Source organism: Prionailurus bengalensis, chromosome D1 (genome assembly GCF_016509475.1).
Source record: "Prionailurus bengalensis isolate Pbe53 chromosome D1, Fcat_Pben_1.1_paternal_pri, whole genome shotgun sequence".
Classification (NCBI taxonomy): domain Eukaryota; kingdom Metazoa; phylum Chordata; class Mammalia; order Carnivora; family Felidae; genus Prionailurus; species Prionailurus bengalensis.
In genome coordinates, this window is record NC_057346.1 from 94359140 (window position 1) to 94374748 (window position 15609).

A 15609-nucleotide genomic window follows, 5' to 3' on the forward strand; every position below is an offset into this window, starting at 1 on the left:
AGGTTTGTAATAGATTTGCTAGTAATAAATAGAAACATGCTATACCCTACTCCTAACTTGAAATATTAAGAATCACTATCTGATTTTATATCTCTCCAAGAATATGCTTTCCTTCTAATGAATGCTCTCATATAGATTTTACAGATGCTTATGTTAAATATAGGTTAACTGACAGAATATTTTGAAATGCTCAGAGTGATTAATCAAGGCTGCTTCATTTAGTGATGAGAGATATTCAGTGAGAATTCAAGATTTCAGTTTAGTTAAATTAAGTTCATAAGCATGAAAACTCATTTGAACTCAAGAAAATATTTTGGGCATATAGAAGCCAAATGGTAATACTGTAAAACATAAGCCTAGCATTGGTGACCCTAAGCTAACTTCCAGGTATCCTTACCTTGGTTGGCAGTGTTAGCTGAGAAGTAAACACATAGTTTAGTTTGTTTTCACCTAAATAAATTCATGTTAGATAAGATCATACTTCCAGCACTCATTTATCCAAATGCTTATTAAGTACCAACTAAGTACTAAGCGATCTGCTAAGTACTAAAAATAAATGGAGTCATACAATGTTTTTTCCTGATTTTACTGTTCTCATAATCTGATTAGGAAATAGAAATGGGAAATAAATGTGCTATTTTGCTTGTGATGGTGTATGTACAGAATAGAGAAGGGTACCCGTATGGCTATGTTAGTTCGGGCCCATCAAAGAGCACACACCAAGATGGAAATAGACATAAAAGAAATGCATTGGGGGAAATGTCTATGAAGGATAAAGGGTGAGCGATCAATAGGAAGAAAAGACAGCTTTTAGACTAGTGTAGGAGTCTCACATGGGTAAAGGAGAATAGAAGGGCAGAAGTTTGGATAGAAAGAGGTTGGAACTGCTGCACAGTTTCAAGAAAGATTCCACTAGGCCCATGGGACATCCCTGATCTAGAGTCCCCTGTTAGAGGAGTCCTGTGTTTCATAGAAATAGGCCTGAACTAGTAGCAGTCCTTGGCTCAGAGCAGCTCACTGGAATCATTGCCTGGCAGCAAAAGCCTTGGTGGATATTGACAGCAGCAGTTAGGGCTGCCAATCAGTCATGGTGGCCAACACCATGGGTGTGGTCAGTTTTATTTGTAGAACGGGATTTCAGAAAGAGTTTTGAAAAATGAATAGGAAGTCTCAAAGTAGATGGGTAAATGTATTCCAGGCATGAACCAATGCATAGAGACATAAAACAACATGATAAATGGGGAGTTACAAGGAGTGCACCAGGCTGTAGGATATATCCAAGGGGGTTGGCAGGCACTACCTCAAGAGGTGAGACCAGAGAGGGAGGCAGGACTCCAGCCAGGTAGGGTCAGGCAAGTTCTACAAAGATGGTTGACTTCACTCTGCAGATAATTTGGAGTCACTAAAGCGATTAATGCTGGACAGAGACAATATGGGATCTGCATGGTACAAAGAGTCTCATCAGGTATAGAATGTATTCAGATGGCGAATTCAGGAAGTGAAGGAGAAGGAGACACTAGCCGTAAAAAGACAGTATGTATCACACAGACTTATGTTCTAACTCTGACTCCACTCTTTACCAATCATGTGACCATAAACAAGTCATTTAATAAGCCAGAGCCTCCATTACTAATTATATCAGGAAATACACACCTATTTACTTCAAGGTGACATGAGCATCACAGGTATAAAATGAATAGGATCAGGCTTAAGAGTTCAGGTATTGACAGTAGACATAAACCTACACTCATATCCTGGTGAAGTTATGTGACTAGAGTCATGTCTTATATAAACTTCTATAAACCTTGGCTTTCTTATATGTAAAATGGCAACAAGATCACATCTACCTTCTGGAAGGAACGATTCTCTATGAGGTGATCTGTGCAAAATCTCAGCTCACTCCCTGCATCGAGGAAATGCTCAGTAGCTGAGTGTTAGGTGTTATGCTAGGTGCTGTGCACACTTACAATGTTCTGTTCTCACTGCATCTCTGCAGGCAGGCTATTCTCTCCCCAAGTTTTGAGGAGCATATTGACGCTTGAAGAGTTTAAATAACTGCTCACCATCACACAAATGACTGTACTGGGTTACAATTCTCCGTTGCCTGACTTCAAAACCCATATTCTTAGCCAATATTTTCTGTTACCTTCCATTCTGGCATGAAGCAAAACCATCTACCTGCCAAGGAAAATGCAATTCTAAGAATTCACTTGTGGGCTATAGTTGGGTTTCCTTCTATTATCAGGAGGTTTTAAAACAGAGTTAGAGACCATTTCCACAAAACGTCCCGGTTAGACCCAAGAGAGGTTTTATCCAGTTCATTTAAATGGGAAATTACAGACATTGTACAGATTCTGATATAACCTGTGTTCCACCATTTGCAACTGGCATCAAGTGGTGATGGTGGGCAGAGGGGCATATGATCAAGGTGGGTATGAACACGAGAAAGGCAGACGTCTTTGGAATGTTAACAGACATTAGCGTCTTCATTCTAATGAGGAATGCATTTCACTCCTGACAAAGAGGAGTCTTGTTACACATAATCAAAACCCATGAAAAAACTGGCCTAGTAGGTCAGGTCTACAGAGATTAGTTGCAATGTCCTAATCCATGAAGGGCTCTCTCTTTGTCTTTACCTTGAGACAAAAATGGCCTGATTTTAATCCAGGTTCTGGCATATTTCTCATTAGGGAAAAATGCTTAAATTTGCCAAACTTCAGTTCCCTTAGCCAAAATGCATTATCTTAAGGTTGCCTTAGGTACTAACTGTGAACACTCATGGTTGTCTGTAGTACCTATTAGCTCTCCCACAAACATTAGTTCCCTTTGGATAAATAGTAAAGAATGACTTGAAAAATCAATAGATTATCAGAAGAACATTCTATCAATAAACAAAGGGAATATCTTATTACGTGCTAACGAAGGGTTGAAGCATGCATTAATATTCCTATTAAGAAAAAAAAAAAACTAGAAACATTCACCATTCACAGATGCCTCAGCAATAGATTTGAACCAAACAGCTTGAGAGGATATTTTATCTTCATGTAACTTGCGAGATTTTTATTTTCAAGAATAATTTTGTTGAACTCTCTTATGAGTGGGTTCACCTTCAATACAAAAACTTATAAATCTGCAAGACTTGCAAAGCACAAATACATTTTTTTTTCTAGCTTCACTGGAAAGGAGGCAAAGAAATTGCCTCTGGCATTAAGAAACTCACAAGCCGAAATAACTTGAAGTTTGCTGACTCTATTAACAAAAGTCGGCTTCAGACAATTTAGCCAGGACCTCTGTCTCCCCAAAACGCTCTACTAGAGACGTGATACAGATTCTTGAAGTGGCTGCCTTTCTCCTGTACTAGGTCTTGGTAATCTTGGTCTATATATTAACATTTAACAACACTTGACTTTTGATCAACGCTTATCAACAGAAAGAAATGGCAAATTTTAAAAATCCAGACTCCATCTTTCCTATTCATCTCAGCTTGCATATTCGCAGTATTATCACATAGGTGAATTGTGAAATAACGCTCATTTTGCCAGTTTTAATTAGCCATGCCCTCCTCAGGGGCATTCACCCTTGCTACCTTCTTGGCTGGCCATATTCTACCAAATTAGCCAAAGAAGCATTTTTTTTCTTAATTTGCTACCAGGTGATTCTGGCTAACTTACCACAGACTTAAAGCAAATGATCTTAAGACAGACTATATAGACCCAGAAAAATAATAAGCAGTTAAACACAATCATATCCCTTAATACATAGTAGGCAGTGCAATTCCTCTGACCCTAATTTTCAAACTCATGAAGCAGGTATCAGTCATAAGCATGAAGAGGAAGATAAATTATTTTAGAAGTCAAGACAAATTTTTGCTGTTATAGTGGAATCAGTAGTAGAATATAGAACTTCAACATCTTTTTTTTTAAATTTTTTTTTCAACGTTTATTTATTTTTGGGACAGAGAGAGACAGAGCATGAACGGGGGAGGGGCAGAGAGAGGGAGCCACAGAATCGGAAACAGGCTCCAGGCTCTGAGCCATCAGCCCAGAGCCCGACGCGGGGCTCGAACTCACGGACAGCGAGATCGTGACCTGGCTGAAGTCGGACGCTTAACTGACTGCGCCACCCAGGCGCCCTAAGAACTTCAACATCTTTAAGGAAGATAAGAACAGTGGGTGTATTAAGCAATCCACCCTCCATGGAGAAAGGAATTGTTGCTCTTGTATATTCCAGACAGGTGTTGTACTAAATGGGCAGATTTATCCAACAGGCAAAACCATTTGCACTTCCAAGTAAGTCCCAAAGAAGAGTTCAAATAACTTGGGTTGTTACCCAAAGATCCAGCAATCAATATATATGAATTGGATTTCAAAAATTCAGTCTGAGCATTTTTATCAGTGCAAGCTCTTTATCAATTAAATATGTTGAAAAAAGAGGCAAATAGGGAATTATGAAATTCTTTTAAATAGGGAATTATGAAATTGGGGTCATAGAAACTACATCATGATCATATATTATTATTTTTATGCTAACTTTTCTGGTTTCTAATTCATTGTGCTTATAAAATATTTAAATCTCAGCTAGAAAATACAGAAGTTGTCAATATAATCTTTATGATTAAAAATGGAGAAATGAGGGTTGCGGCAAGATGGCGGCTTAGGAGGACGCTGGGCTCACCGCACGTCCTGCTGATCACTTAGATTCCATCTACACCTGCCTAAATAACCCAGAAAACCGCCAGAGGATTAGCAGAACGGAGTCGCCGGAGCCAAACGCAGACGAGAGGCCCACGCAAGAGGGTAGGAAGGGCGGCGAGGCGGTGCGCGCTCCACGGACTGGCGGGAGGGAGCCGGGGCGGAGGGGCGGCTCGCCGGCCAAGCAGAGCCCCCGAGTCGGGCTTGCAAAAGCGGAGGGGCCTGACGGACTGTGTTCCCACAGCAAGCGCGACTTAGCGTCTGGGAGGTCAGAAATTAACAGCTCTGCTCGGAAAGCGGGAAGGCTGGAGGACAAAGGGAGGGAGAGCTGCTGAGCCCCCTGACAACAGAGCTCAGTTTGGTGGGGAACAAAGGCGCTCGCCAGCGCCATTTCCCCTGCCCATCCCCCAGCCGAAATCCCAAAGGGAACCGGTTCCTGCCAGGGAACTTGCTCACTCCGCGCAAACACCCAACTCTGCGCTTCTGCGGAGCCAAACCTCCGGCAGCGGATCTGACTCCCTCCTGCTGCCACAGGGCCCCTCCTGAAGTGGATCACCTAAGGAGAAGCGATCTAAGCCTGCCCCTCCTGCCCCCGAGCACCTTGCCTACCCACCCCAGCTAATACGCCAGATCCCCAGCATCACAAGCCTGGCAGGGTGCAAGTAGCCCAGACGAGCCACACCACCCCACAGTGAATCCCGCCCCTAGGAGAGGGGAAGAGAAGGCACACACCAGTCTGACTGTGGCCCCAGCGGTGGGCTGGGGGCAGACATCAGGTCTGACTGCGGCCCCGCCCACCAACTCCAGGTATACACCACAGCACAGGGGAAGTGCCCTGCAGGTCCTCACCACGCCAGGGACTATCCAAAATGACCAAGCGGAAGAACTCCCCTCAGAAGAATCTCCAGGAAATAACAACAGCTAATGAGCTGATCAAAAAGGATTTAAATAATATAACAGAAAGTGAATTTAGAATAATAGTCATAAAATTAATCGCTGGGCTTGAAAACAGTATACAGGACAGCAGAGAATCTCTTGCTACAGAGATCAAGGGACTAAGGAACAGTCACGAGGAGCTGAAAAACGCTTTAAATGAAATGCATAACAAAATGGAAACCACCACAGCTCGGCTTGAAGAGGCAGAGGAGAGAATAGGTGAACTAGAAGATAAAGTTATGGAAAAAGAGGAAGCTGAGAAAAAGAGAGATAAAAAAATCCAGGAGTATGAGGGGAAAATTAGAGAATTAAGTGATACACTAAAAAGAAATAATATACGCATAATTGGTATCCCAGAGGAGGAAGAGAGAGGGAAAGGTGCTGAAGGGGTACTTGAAGAAATCATAGCTGAGAACTTCCCTGAACTGGGGAAGGAAAAAGGCATTGAAATCCAAGAGGCACAGAGAACTCCCTTCAGACGTAACTTGAATCGATCTTCTGCACGACATATCATAGTGAAACTGGCAAAATACAAGGATAAAGAGAAAATTCTGAAAGCAGCAAGGGGTAAACGTGCCCTCACATATAAAGGGAAACCTATAAGACTCGTGACTGATCTCTCTTTTGAAACTTGGCAGGCCAGAAAGAATTGGCAAGAGATTTTCAGGGTGCTAGACAGAAAAAATATGCAGCCGAGAATCCTTTATCCAGCAAGTCTGTCATTTAGAATAGAAGGAGAGATAAAGATCTTCCCAAACAAACAAAAACTGAAGGAATTTGTCACCACTAAACCAGCCCTACAAGAGATCCTAAGGGGGACCCTGTGAGACAAAGTCCCAGAGACATCACTATAAGCATAAAACATACAGACATCACAATGACTCTAAACCCGTATCTTTCTATAATAACACTGAATGTAAATGGATTAAATGCGCCAACCAAAAGACATAGGGTATCAGAATGGATAAAAAAACAAGACCCATCTATTTGCTGTCTACAAGAGACTCATTTTAGACCTGAGGACACCTTTAGATTGAGAGTGAGGGGATGGAGAACTATTTACCATGCGACTGGAAGCCAAAAGAAAGCTGGAGTAGCCATACTTATATCAGACAAACTAGACTTTAAATTAAAGGCTGTAACAAGAGATGAAGAAGGACATTATATAATAGTTACAGGGTCTATCCATCAGGAAGAGCTAACAATTATCAATGTCTATGCACCGAATACCGGAGCCCCCAAATATATAAAACAATTACTCATAAACATAAGCAACCTTATTGATAAGAATGTGGTAATTGCAGGGGACTTTAATACACCACTTACAGAAATGGATAGATCATCTAGACACACGGTCAATAAAGAAACAAGGGCCCTGAATGAGACATTGGATGAGATGGACTTGACAGATATATTTAGAACTCTGCATCCCAAAGCAACAGAATATACTTTCTTCTCGAGTGCACATGGAACATTCTCCAAGATAGATCATATACTGGGTCACAAAACAGCCCTTCATAAGTTTACAAGAATTGAAATTATACCATGCTTCCTTTCAGACCACAATGCCATGAAGCTTGAAATCAACCACAGGAAAAAGTCTGGAAAACCTCCAAAAGCATGGAGGTTAAAGAACACCCTACTAACGAATGAGTGGGTCAACCAGGCAATTAGAGAAGAAATTAAAAAATATATGGAAACAAACGAAAATGAAAATACAACAATCCAAACGCTTTGGGACGCAGCAAAGGCAGTCCTGAGAGGAAAATACATTGCAATCCAGGCCTATCTCAAGAAACAAGAAAAATCCCAAATACAAAATCTAACAGCACACCTAAAGGAACTAGAAGCAGAACAGCAAAGGCAGCCTAAGCCCAGCAGAAGAAGAGAAATAATAAAGATCAGAGCAGAAATAAACAATATAGAAACTAAAAAAACTGTAGAGCAGATCAACGAAACCAAGAGTTGGTTTTTTGAAAAAATAAACAAAATTGACAAACCTCTAGCCAGGCTTCTCAAAAAGAAAAGGGAGATGACCCAAATAGATAAAATCATGAATGAAAATGGAATTATTACAACCAATCCCTCAGAGATACAAACAATTATCAGGGAATACTATGAAAACTTATATGCCAACAAATTGGACAACCTAGAAGAAATGGACGAATTCCTGAACACCCACACGCTTCCAAAACTCAATCAGGAGGAAATAGAAAGCTTGAACAGACCCATAACCAGCGAAGAAATTGAATCGGTTATCAAAAATCTCCCAACAAATAAGAGTCCAGGACCAGATGGCTTCCCAGGGGAGTTCTACCAGACATTTAAAGCAGAGATAATACCTATCCTTCTCAAGCTATTCCAAGAAATAGAAAGGGAAGGAAAACTTCCAGACTCATTCTATGAAGCCAGTATTACTTTGATTCCTAAACCAGACAGAGACCCAGTCAAAAAAGAGAACTACAGGCCAATATCCCTGATGAATATGGATGCAAAAATTCTCAATAAGATACTAGCAAATCGAATTCAACGGCATATAAAAAGAATTATTCACCATGATCAAGTGGGATTCATTCCTGGGATGCAGGGCTGGTTCAACATTCGCAAATCAATCAACGTGATACATCACATTAACAAAAAAAGAGAGAAGAACCATATGATCCTGTCAATCGATGCAGAAAAGGCCTTCGACAAAATCCAGCACCCTTTCTTAATAAAAACCCTTGAGAAAGTCGGGATAGAAGGAACATACTTAAAGATCATAAAAGCCATTTATGAAAAGCCCACAGCTAACATCATCCTCAACGGGGAAAAACTGAAAGCTTTTTCCCTGAGATCAGGAACACGACAAGGATGCCCACTCTCACCGCTGCTGTTTAACATAGTGCTAGAAGTTCTAGCATCAGCAATCAGACAACAAAAGGAAATCAAAGGCATCAAAATTGGCAAAGATGAAGTCAAGCTTTCGCTTTTTGCAGATGACATGATATTATACATGGAAAATCCGATAGACTCCACCAAAAGTCTGCTAGAACTGATACAGGAATTCAGCAAAGTTACAGGATACAAAATCAATGTACAGAAATCAGTTGCATTCTTATACACCAACAATGAAGCAACAGAAAGATAAATAAAGAAACTGATCCCATTCACAATTGCACCAAGAAGCATAAAATACCTAGGAATAAATCTAACCAAAGATGTAAAGGATCTGTATGCTGAAAACTATAGAAAGCTTCTGAAGGAAATTGAAGAAGATTTAAAGAAATGGAAAGACATTCCCTGCTCATGGATTGGAAAAATAAATATTGTCAAAATGTCAATACTACCCAAAGCTATCTACACATTCAATGCAATCCCAATCAAAATTGCACCAGCATTCTTCTCGAAACTAGAACAAGCAATCCTAAAATTCATATGGAACCACAAAAGGCCCCGAATAGCCAAAGGAATTTTGAAGAAGAAGACCAAAGCAGGAGGCATCACAATCCCAGACTTTAGCCTCTACTACAAAGCTGTCATCATCAAGACAGCATGGTATTGGCACCAAAACAGACACATAGACCAATGGAATAGAATAGAAACCCCAGAACTAGACCCACAAACGTATGGCCAACTCATCTTTGACAAAGCAGGAAAGAACATCCAATGGAAAAAAGACAGCCTCTTTAACAAATGGTGCTGGGAGAACTGGACAGCAACATGCAGAAGGTTGAAACTAGACCACTTTCTCACACCATTCACAAAAATAAACTCAAAATGGATAAAGGACCTGAATGTGAGACAGGAAACCATCAAAACCTTAGAGGAGAAAGCAGGAAAAGACCTCTCTGACCTCAGCCGTAGCAATCTCTTACTCGACACATCCCCAAAGGCAAGGGAATTAAAAGCAAAAGTGAATTACTGGGACCTTATGAAGATAAAAAGCTTCTGCACAGCAAAGGAAACAACCAACAAAACTAAAAGGCAACCAACGGAATGGGAAAAGATATTCGCAAATGACATATCGGACAAAGGGCTAGTATCCAAAATCTATAAAGACCTCACCAAACTCCACACCCGAAAAACAAATAACCCAGTGAAGAAATGGGCAGAAAACATGAATAGACACTTCTCTAAAGAAGACATCCGGATGGCCAACAGGCACATGAAAAGATGTTCAGCGTCGCTCCTTCTCAGGGAAATACAAATCAAAACCACACTCAGGTATCACCTCACGCCAGTCAGAGTGGCCAAAATGAACAAATCAGGAGACTATAGATGCTGGAGAGGATGTGGAGAAACGGGAACCCTCTTGCACTGTTGGTGGGAATGCAAACTGGTGCAGCCGCTCTGGAAAGCAGTGTGGAGGTTCCTCAGAAAATTAAAAATAGACCTACCCTATGACCCAGCAATAGCACTGCTAGGAATTTATCCAAGGGATACAGGAGCACTGATGCATAGGGCCACTTGTACCCCAATGTTCATAGCAGCACTCTCAACAATAGCCAAATTATGGAAAGAGCCTAAATGTCCATCAACTGATGAATGGATAAAGAAATTGTGGTTTATATACACAATGGAATATTACATGGCAATGAGAAAAAATGAAATATGGCCTTTTGTAGCAACGTGGATGGAACTGGAGAGTGTGATGCTAAGTGAAATAAGCCATACAGAGAAAGACAGATACCATATGGTCTCACTCTTATGTGGATCCTGAGAAACTTAACAGGAACCCATGGGGGAGGGGAAGGAAAAAAAAAAAAAAGAGGTTAGAAGGGGAGAGAGCCAAAGCATAAGAGACTGTTAAAAACTGAGAACAAACTGAGGGTTGATGGGGGGTGGGAGGGAGGAAAGGGTGGGTGATGGGTATTGAGGAGGGCACCTTTTGGGATGAGCACTGGGTGTTGTATGGAAACCAATTTGTCAATAAATTTCAGAAAAAAATAAATAAATAAATAAATCTAAAAAAAAAAATGGAGAAATGAGAGCTACTTAGAAAATTGGAATCCATTCTAGTTTTGTTGTTATTGTTGTTGTTGTTGTTGGATGCAGTGAGGTTTCTTAGAGATAACTTGATGCTTTTGAATTTTGCTTTTAATTTCCTTACACTAGTAATAGCACAGGCTAGTTTTGGGCTAATTTTGTTCCTGCTGAGGCAAGTCCTTTTCATGGACTCATGAATTATGAGCCTCATGAATTCCTCTGGCCAGCAGGAACAGGAGCCATTCCTAACCAAGGGTGAGAGCTGGGTTATCATTCCCTCTAACCTTTATGCTCCCCCAGAGCCACAGTCATTTCTGCACACACATTCACTGATCACTTAATCTGGGGGAGAAACCACAGCAGACCCCTATAGAACTTTTCTCTCATTTTCTCTCTCTGCTCTGCTGTCCCTGTCTGCAGCTCTCTCCCCTCTGATAACCTCACCTCTTTGAACTCTAGCTCCCTTGACCTCCCTGCTTTCTGTATCAGTTCCCCCTTTTCACACCAGATTCACAGCAGATAGGTGGCTGGGACAATTGCAGAATGCACATCTGGTGCTCTGAATTGTCTCTCATTGTCTTTCCATAGTCACTGTCCTTTATTGCTTAATGTTCACTGTCTTGAACATTGTGATGTCATATATTTTGTACTTTTTTTGTTGTTTGATTGTTTTGCTTTTTTCTTTCAGGCAGGAGGTTAGATCTGGTCTCCTTTCCTTCATTTTGGTAAAAAGCAGAAGTCGCTCCTTCCCCTACCTCATAAAACATCCTGATGGGTATAGTTCTCATTACTCTTCTTAAATGGCTCTGAAGTCCAGCCTGGGTCCCCAGCATAAGTCATGTGTTCTATTCAATCTGAGCTGTTCACTGTTCCTGAATACATCTTCTATTTAAATATACTTCAAGCCCCATAACTTTGGACAATCTAGCTGTTTTGCCTGGGCTCACAGTCACTGAAGAAACACTACTAAGAACCCCTGAGCATTCAGAAATTCTGGGTTCAAATATTAAATGTATTACTAGCTATCCCTATACCAGAGGAAATATTTCACCCATCCAAAAATGTGTTTCATTGCTAAACTAAAGGTTGAACTAGATCATTAACTTTCTAGTAATAAAAGTAGATGAAATAAAAACTTCTAGGTGGAACTCAGGTGAAGTCCCATCCATCACAGGGCACCATGCTGGAATTATATTGTTCTTCCAGAGAGCATTAAAGCATGAAATGAGATAATCTCTATATCCCACCCAGCTCTAAATTTCTATGACCAGGTGATTATTCCATTATACTTAATATTCCCCTTCCTTCTTTCCTCTTTCCTACAAGTCACATTTATTGAGCACCTACTGTATTTTAGGCACCAGCAACAGAAAGGAGAAAAGACAAACATTCCTTCAAGCTAAACAACTCTGACTGCTAAAATCTTTAATTCTCAACTGGATGCAAGTTATCTATTTGTATTTCTTTAACGTGCACAATAACGTGTATTTTCTCCCAATCTCAAATATGTGTGCATTTCTCTTATGAAACTGATTACACTTTTCTCTTTGTGTTATAATTATTGCTTTCACTTATCTTATCCCATGTGCTAAGATTATAATATCACCAAGTTCAGCAATGTCTCATCAGTATTTGTGTAAGCATGGAATCCTATAATAACAGGTATGATATAAATCGCTTATTTCTAACTACTATATTAGTGCTATGTAATATTAAAACTATACAAAACTGAATAATACAAAAGCATATAAATAACAAAGAATGATTCATTCTATTCCTCACTGCCCTTATATCCAAGTAATTTCATTTCTCAGAGATAGGTAATTAGTGTTAACATTTGGAATATATCCTTCCAGAGATTTTCTATAGACACATATAAACATAGAATCATTTTACTTTTTTTTTAAATATTATTCTAGTAAACATAGTCTTACAACTTGCTTTTTTCTTCTTTACTTAATACATCTTCAGCAACTAGCCTCTTTTCTTCCTTACTTATTAAATTTTGAGCATATTTTCATGTCAAAACACACAGAACTACTACATTCTTTTTAAAGGCTGTATAATATTTTGGATGAATAAACACGTGAATCAGTGTAGAATGAGCTCAGATAAGCTCCTAGTATCCAATGTTCTTCTACTAAGGTGAAATATTAGCTGCAACATAGAAAAAGTAATGGGAATAATGTAGCACTGTTCCTTATGGAAATAAGGGCATTGTAATATCTAATAAAATATGGAGGGCAGAGACAGAGAGGTAAACCATGCATTGATTTTCTAGAAACTTCGATGGTGAATTGTTTTATGTTATTTCTGCTAAGCTCTCAAATAAAGGCCACAAAAAGAAGAAAGGCTTATTTTCCAAAACTCTTCCCAAAGAAATGGATATTACATATGGACTCATTGCCTAGGATGAGACAATTGTGTTCAATACCGAAACCCACACTGTGACATGAAATGCATTGTCCTGCATTTCTTAGGTCTAGTTGACAAGGGTAGGACACTAAGAGAGAAGGTGAAAAAAGAGCTTTTTTCCTGATGCAAAAAGAGAGTGCAGATTTAAAAAACGAGGCAGACTTGGAGGAAAGTAGGCCACCAGCATGTGTTTACACAGATTTTATTACGTACATAAATTGTGCATATATCCATTTTGTTGCTTAGAGTTATAGAAAAATTAATGTGTTTGTATTTAAGTATTTTTAACTTGGATCCTCAATCTTCAGAGAATTCAGACAATATCAATAATTGTACGCAACAAGTCCTACTATAAGTGAATCCTTTATAAACAGATAATCGCTAAACAGAGATTACCCTAAAAGAAGATGCTAACTTAAGGACTTTTTTTCAAGGTAAAATTAAGAAGAGCATCAGAGGTGACAATACCCTAGAAGGAGAAGACAAAAGAAATAGTATTAATAACATTACTCACAGTCACTATTCAGCAGTGCAGATGGTCTGGGAGTTTAGTCTCTGTGGCAGGTTGCCTCAGTTTGAATTCTGGCTCAGTTACTTGCTGGTTCTATAACTCTGGAAAGATATTTAATTTCTACATGCCTCTATCTTCTAATCTCTGAAATGGGTATAAAAGTAACTATTTTAAGATTTACCCTGAGAGCTAAGTGAGTTACTACAGGTAGCGATAGATTATTTTTTTAATCACAAATTGCTTAGAAAAATTAGCTATTATTTAATTCATATGTGGGATGTATAACACTGTCCAAAAACTTTCATGCTCTTCTCCTTATCCTCTCAATGCTATTATAAGGTAGACATTACCTTGCTGATTTTAAGAATGGCAAACTTAGCAATCCACAGAAGCCACAGAAGAGGAAATGCGCCTAAGCTTTTGTGTCTTCAAAGGTTAGTCTCCTTAGACCATAAGACTTTCTCCAGGGACAAAACATTTTCAGGGTTTATTTTGGGAACTTGGAAAGCATATACACTGGCTTTGAAGACTGGTTTTAAAGCTTAGTTTTTTTTTTTATCCTCCCTTTTTATTCCATATAGTATTTACTGTGAAATAGATGCTGGCTTAGAGTTTCTAATACTATTGCTCTTCTGGCTAAGCATGTTCTTTTTCTGAGCTCTCTTGCCTTTGTAATCTTCCTGCCTTCCCTTTGTCTAAAGTAAGGTGCTACTGTTATTGAGGGGTACCTCTTCAGCAAAGCAAATGTAAATTGTGTAAATAATGTGTTGAGAGTGCCTGAACATGAAGCGCACTGGACACGTATATGAGGGTAAAGCAGAGCAGACGGGCAGAGGTCCAGGAAGCCTCAAGAGGGACACCACTTGCCCATGACCCTACGTGCCAGTGAAGGCTGTTGCAAGTCCACACAGAAGTAGGTCACCACTAATTGTCAAATTTCATCTTGTAAGTCAACAGTTTATTTAAGGCATCTCTGCATAATTCCTTCTGTCTCTGACACACATTTTTTTCTTCCAAGCCCCAATCACAAACACATGCATGCACACATACACACAACGTGTGCATACGTGTTTCTGCTTTGCCCAAGTATGTATCTCTCAGGTGCTCTTATGTCCGTACAGTTGCAAAGTCAACTTCTTAAAGGCAGGGCAAATATAGTGCTCTGCATGCATCACTACTAATAAGCACTAATGAGGAAGTCTTTATAAAATAAATTTTTTCTAAGATGTCTCTTCAAAATGTAATGATTTCTGTTTCAGATGTGAGACAGCATCCTACTTTTTGTAACACAGGTCATTAGAAAACTCTCTAGAGAGGGCCCCGATTTAGAAAATACAAACTTTTATGGAAGTAAAGCAAGGGAAGTATGGAAAAGCAAATTATTTCAGAGGCCAGTCACTGAGCAGCAAGAGTTTTGTCATTTATTACCAAGGTTTTCCCTTTTCCTGACTTTCACACGGTGGGCAGTGGCAAAGTTACGTGCCAACAAGCCCTCAGTTCCAAACTTAAACCCCACCTCTTTATGAAAGGCTTCCTTCATCCTTCTGACTTGGCAATCCACACTGTCTCTGAACCTTTGAATACAATCCATGATCATTTGTCTTGTTACTTATAAAAATGCAAAGCACCATGCAATTTCACAGGCATATTTACCTCTTTAGAACTTTCACTTCTGAAAGGCATCGCTAGGACTTACACATCTGTCTTCAGGCTTTCAACGTCTGGCCTGTGCTACTGGATACAGTGAATATTTAACTGATGCCTGTTAGATAAAAATGAACCAATGGCTGAACCTGCAAGGACTTTATCTTCCTGAACAGCTTGGGGAAGGTGGCATAAAGAACAGAAACAGGGTGCAGCAAGAAACCTTCTAAAAGCACAGATACAGACAAAACTTTTGAGCACTCTTGGTTCTTTACATACAAGTCTTTCTTGTTCTAGAGTAGCAGTCGAAGCTAACCCTAGGATAACACGTGTTTTTAATCATTTTAAACAATATTCCTTTTATCTCTATCTTCTGTTGTCCTGTCATAGGTAAAAGTTGAATGCTACTGTAACTTGTACATTGAATAACTCTTTTTTTGAATG

At 39.7% G+C, this 15609-nt stretch overlaps 1 protein-coding gene across 2 annotated transcripts in view; it reads right to left on the reverse strand.

Moving 5' to 3' along the window:
- The window catches only part of LRRC4C (leucine rich repeat containing 4C), a 1209844-nt gene that overhangs the window by 725339 nt on the left and 468896 nt on the right, over positions 1-15609 (reverse strand). The window lies entirely within an intron of this gene.